Genomic DNA, 6,137 nt, shown 5'->3' on the forward strand with positions numbered 1-6,137 from the left:
AACAGTGAAGGCTGGAGTCAGGTAAACAACCAACGTTGTGTGGCTACGACGTCAGCCTTCAAAATAAAAGCTGGAACTTTATAGCCGCTCCCATGTACTGATTGGCTCACCCCCGAATACCAAGAGCCACCTAGTGCCACTACCGGGCTAGACAAGGGAGTAAGACCTCGTCCTGTTACATTTACCTGAAGTTAGGGTATGTTTACCAGATCGGGTAGCGGATCTGTAGCCTAGTTCAATGGAATGATACATAACCCCCCCAGCACACGACGTCATTTCAACGTTGATATTTGGGCTAAATCCCGTCGGTCCGTCATGGCCCTGATTTCAACCAAAATTAGACGTAGAATAATGGTCTTGTTTTGGCCGGCCCATTTTGGTCTAAGGAAAGACGTCTTTAGCACGTCCTTTTTCAGACCACATATCAACTAATTAAATCCTGATGTAAATTATCAGTTATAGTCTACCTAGGACTACATTATCGTTCCTGTCGACCATCTTTCCCCCCCGGGGATTGCCCAAATCCGCCGCGAACTCTACGGGCGCCCGGCGCCGCCATCTTGGCTGCCGTTAACTGCGTGTGTGACTTTTGTTTGTTTACTCATGGCAACAGTTGATATGGACGGACAACTCTGTTTTTAGCCTTCTCCCCTCTGAAGAAAAAAATCAGAGGAAAAATTCAGATGGAAAAAAATCAGTCATTGAAATAATGAGTAATTAAAATTCTGATAAAAAAAAAAATCACATAAATGTTCACGTAAAGGAGACAGGAGTGAACTCTGCGCATGTACAAGAGGAACGGAGGCGGGAAGCCGTAGCCGAGCCCATTTCGAACTTTGTTTGAAACACACAGTCAGTTGAAGCCGTTGAAGCGTGAAGATGGAACCTGCTACTGAGGTAAGTGAGTTTATGCCTATGATTTAGGAAGTAGAAATGTAACATTTTGATCGAGAGTCAGTTTTGCCAAAACGAGACGAATGCTCTGAACACCATCAACAGTGCTATCAGAGATGATTAAAGCGGACAGCGGAGTAATCGAGGATCTGTATGTTACCATGCTAACTTAACCTGTCCTGGGCTAGTTTTACTTGAGTGGAGAAATTCTTCTGTGTTAATTCACTCTACCGCTGATAATGTAGTCGGACTTGAAACCCGTTTGTAATTGCTGTTAGGTCCCGTTATCTCTATGAAAGGAAAGTATTTTCTGTCTGATCTATTCAACACAATTTAGGGCCGTTTGTGGTAACGTAGGAAGTTAGGAACCTGATTGCAACACGCATGATTTCGTGGACCTGCTTAGAACGTTCACAAAGGTAGCGCGAAAATTTGAATTTTTTTCGCGGCTAGATCTACCCGTCCCGAAGAGTCCTTTGTAACCATGGATATCTCTCCACCGTCCTGCTAGATACACTAGACTAGAGTAGACAAGCAGCGCGCTGTTATCCACTTCATTTTTGTTGTAGCATTTTGGTAGCAACAACTTGTACTTGTTGCCAACAGGACTATTTTAAATACCAGAATCGCTATTAGGCCCACTCTCCATTTATTGTTTATGGTTCATAGCAAGCAGTCATCATTACCAGACGTGGAGAACCTGTTGACCAGTTGTGCAGCATGTTAATAGTGTTATTGTTGTTGTTGTTATTATTATTATTATTATGAATAATAATGATAGTAATATCTATCTATTTATTGACTGTCATTTGGCACAGAGTAGTAACAGAGTGGTCAACATTGTCGAGGCTCAGATGCCCAGGTTGTGCAATATGTTGGTATTTTAAAGTGAAAGGTAGGGGAAACTAGTTGTGTGTTTATGTGATTGTATTGTAGCGCCGAAGCTATGTACCCCCTTGTTGGACTGTCCCCTGGTTTCCTGGTCTGTGTGTGTGTCTCCCTCTTCCTCCTGTGTTATAGACTGTGTCAATAAGTTCTGATGGGTTTGTGTTTAATGATTATTTTTGGAAATTGGTTATGTAAGAAGTGACACTTCCAGCGTGTTTTTACTAGACGCTGCTTTTGAGGTCTGGGATTCCTGTCATTTTTCTGTGTAACTGTTGCTTTTTCTAAAGCCTTTGCTCATTTGTCTTCTCAGCACATCAACTCTTAAGTGTGTCCCTGGAAGATCTACCATCAACTTCCAGAACTGCAACTGCTAGTACTGTCAGATGGTGAATGCTACTCAGGGTAAAAAAAAAAACTTTACGTAAAACCATTTTCATCTATTATTTCAAGTTCTGTCTCAAAATGTGTTTGAAGCCATTATTCTAAGCTAAAGTAACTGCTGGATGACTTTAAAGAATCTGAACAGTGTACGGTTCACTATGTACTGAATTTTATTATTTCTAAGTGTTGTAGCAAGCAAAGTTGTTTTATTCTAACTTTGCTTTTTTGTCTTTTTTTTTTTAAACAGCAAACACCATTGTTACACCACTTTGAAGGAGAGCCTGGTCATTTGGTCCCCTCAGCTTCTCCCTTTCTCAGTGATATGTTCATTGTGGCTGGGAGAATTGTGGGGCACTCTTTCCTTCATGGAGGACCCTGCTTGTCTGGACTCTGTGATGTGGTTGTCCATACTTCTTCGTGGGAGCCCAGACACGGCTACAGTAAACCTGGAGGACTGTGCAGACCTGGACATTAGAGAAACAATCAGGCTTGTATGTTTACATAGAAAATACTAATGTTTGATGTTATGTTGTGTTTTTATTTTGTTTTGTTGTTGTTTGTGTGTTGCCCCCAAAAGACTGTGGGTCTTTGATTTTATAATGATTTTAGAAAAACTGAGGAGTCAACTGGTGGACCCACTATTATGATTCTATAAACTTTTAACACACTGTCTAACCATTATGTATCTCTTTCATGCTCTCCATCTTCACGCTGGAGGTGGAATCAAACCTATCAGCTGAAGAAATGGGAAGGGTACAGAACGTGGCCTCTTCCTGGGACCTCCCTCCGCTAACCACAACCAACAGGGCCCTTAATGCTGTGAGTGAAATACATTTATATTTCCCTATGCTTTAGTGTGCTATACATTTTCCTCCCCCCCCCCCCCCCCCCCGCATTTGGTAATTTAGTCAATCAGCAGACGCTTCTATCCAAAACAACCTAAAACTACACTTTGGAGGTGTGTTTTTTTTTATGTCGGTCTGGTTTGACTTGATGTAGCCGTTTTAAGACGACTGCAGACGTGATTATTTCTGAGATTCTGATAAGTTTTCAACCATGACGTATGCACAATAAATTCCAGTTTTGAAAACATATCAGAATCTCAGAAATAATCACGTCGTGACGCCTTCTAAATGCGGCCGCGCTGTCAGCTGTTCATTCACGACAGCGGAAGAGAAAAGTACCTGTTAGCATGCTAAATTCGACATCCAAACGTAACGAGGAGACTCGCGCGAGCTAAACTGCTATTAATTCTGCTTAACATGCTGCGCAAATGTGTTCAAAACGGCTGCTGTACGGTCCTTAAAATGTACACCGTACTGCTGCATTCAAGTTAACTCTGCTAACGTCTCACAACGTAGCCTACATTAGGGAGACTAAGTTATGCATTCGAGCTGTATCTCCAAGCGTTAGAATAGTGTCAACGAAGAGACTCTTGTGTGGGGGCGGATCTATGGGGGAAATCAATGTGAATTGGAATTGTACATTGTAATTGATAACACCTGCGTGTTCAGGGCTGCCCGCGGTGAAGCCAGAGAGGGTTAGGAGACGCTAGCTAAGGCCGGGGATGTAGGAGTGAGGACTGATTGTCGCTTCCCAGTCAGGGGGTTTTCCTCGTAAGCTGCTGTGGAGGCAGCGTTGGATCGGGTACTTCACCGGCCAGCGGGCCGGTCAGCGGTTGAGACCACACAAGAGTCTCTTCGTTACACTATTCTAACGCTTAGAGATACGGCTCGAATGCATAACTTAGTTTAGTCTCCCTAATGTGGGCTACGTTGTGAGACGTTAGCAAAAGTTCACTTGAATGCCGCCGTTTTGAACACATTTGCGCCGCATGTTAAGCAGAATTAATAGCAGTTTAGCTCGCCGTATGTGGCAACAACAATCCTTCAACAATCGTTTTTGTTAAATGCACATGCAGAGGCAGTGGTTTCATTCGGGCAAAGAAAAAGCTGCGTGCGCGCAGCTCAATGAAAGTGATTCAATTGATAACATGATTTAAAAATAATTTCAATCGTACAACATAGAACATTATTTCGTGGCGGCCCGCCACAGATTACTCAATGTATGGGAAACACTGTTAATGAAAATGTTTCCTGTCATTTCAGCTGCGGTGAAAAATGGAGCAACAAGGCTGACCGTGACATCGGGAGAGCTGAGGCAGATCATCTTAAACATGATGCACCTGGACGGTCCGGTGGCGGAGACTTAAAGAATTAAATAAAATTACAATGAAATGGATAACGTTTGTTTGACTGTTTGTTTACGCCTAGCTTGCTATTGTAATGTAGGCCTATTAGATTATGTATTTATCATCTAGATGGTTAAGTTGGTAAATGAAAATGCTTAATGCACATTTTAAAAGCCTATAATAGGATAATATAGGCTTATTTTAACAGCAATAGTATGGGTAATGGTAAAGTTAGTAAGTGCTTAATGCACATTATTTAAAAGCCTATAATAGGATAATATAGGCTTATAAATTAATATATAACAGCAAAATTCTGGTTGAAAATAGGTCCATGGCAGCACCTAAACAAGACGTGGTTTCAACCAAATTTAAACGTTGAAAAGGCGTCTTTCCATAGACGTCTTTTCAACGACCATGAAAAGACGTCATCTAACCTTTCACTTTTAAACCAAACTGGGCCGTTGTTTCGACGACTTGACAAGACGTCTTTTCAACGACTTTTCAACGTGATTTTGCTGGGGGGGAAGGAACTACAACTTTGACTTGCTTCATGTCGCAATGCATCATACTTTCATAAAATCATGCGACATAGGCCTACTCTGCCTTGTCTGTGGGCATTTGCTCCTGGATAAACAATATGCTACAGAGGAAAAGTGCTTTAGGTAGGGATAATGAACGACACGCCGTGTGGTTAGTCAAAGTTAATGCACGTTCTGTGATACGGCCCGATGCGAAGCGGATGCACTAGAAAAGTTGTTAAATATATTTTCTGTATTGCGCTCTTATATTGTAATAGTACGGTAATAGTGTTGGCCTTATATGGTGTTGGCTGTTATGTGGGGTATAACCCTGCAGTCACACACGCTACAAGAGACAGCGACAAAGCGACAGCCTGCCGTTCATTTTCAATGGGAGTAGACTTTTGCCAGAGACAACCCAGCTAACAATTTCTGGTTAGGAGAACGTTTTTAGAACGTTTTTTTCCTGGTTAGGAAAACGTTGCCTGAAAGTTGCGAAAGTTGCCACAAGGTTCCCCAGGAAAGTTTTCTTGACGAAAATACTACGTTTTTTTCTGGTTGTTTATTTTGGTTAGCAGAACGTTCTCCTACCCTTTAGGGAACTTTACTATATTTGGTTGCATTAACGTTCCCCTAACCTCCCAGCAACAAAGTGTAAAGGGGGAAAAAATATGTAGAATTATCGTGACATCTTTGCTTGCCCCGCTGCACACTCGCCGTCTGCGACGACAGCCTATCTGTAACCTGGGAGAGCGAACGTCTCTGATGGCTTAGGCAATGATTATAGTATATGAATCTTCACTTACCATTAGCTGCTTGCTGAACTGCGACGAATACGGCCCGTTAACATATCTATGTGTCAGCTAAGTATTTAAATGCGGTTAGGTCTAATACTTTCTTGTCTACGGTGTCTTTTCCTATAATAAACGATTAGTCAGATCAAAACATAAGCAGAGCAGGCGCTAGCCTAACACACTGTTTCAACATTCAAAACTGGCTGTTTTTATTGCATCGTATGCCATTAAAAGTCCTCGGTTCAGAATTATGATGGATTTTGGTTTATTTTGTTTTAAATTGGGACTGGGAATTGTGGGATAGGCTGAGTGAACAGCACAGTAGCTTAACATAGGCTATAACTTGTTCATATAAAACAATTCTCCCCCGGGAACATTGTGCTGTTTAAGATGCAGTCTCAACGTTTGAGAAATAATTCATTGGAGTCCTCGTCATCATATTTTCATAACAAATAAAGCTTTAAAAACATG

The 6,137-nt window shown here is 41.8% G+C and overlaps 1 long non-coding RNA gene across 1 annotated transcript; it reads left to right on the forward strand.

Moving 5' to 3' along the window:
• Window positions 1-257: 257 nt before the first annotated feature.
• LOC134080224 (uncharacterized) lies at window positions 258-4,371 on the forward strand. Its single transcript, XR_009939181.1, has 5 exons — window positions 258-897; window positions 2,093-2,184; window positions 2,411-2,654; window positions 2,881-2,982; window positions 4,272-4,371. It is a non-coding gene; the product is annotated as an uncharacterized LOC134080224 (long non-coding RNA).
• The last annotated feature ends 1,766 nt before the right edge of the window (window positions 4,372-6,137 follow it).

Source organism: Sardina pilchardus, chromosome 5 (assembly GCF_963854185.1).
Source record: "Sardina pilchardus chromosome 5, fSarPil1.1, whole genome shotgun sequence".
Taxonomy (NCBI): domain Eukaryota; kingdom Metazoa; phylum Chordata; class Actinopteri; order Clupeiformes; family Clupeidae; genus Sardina; species Sardina pilchardus.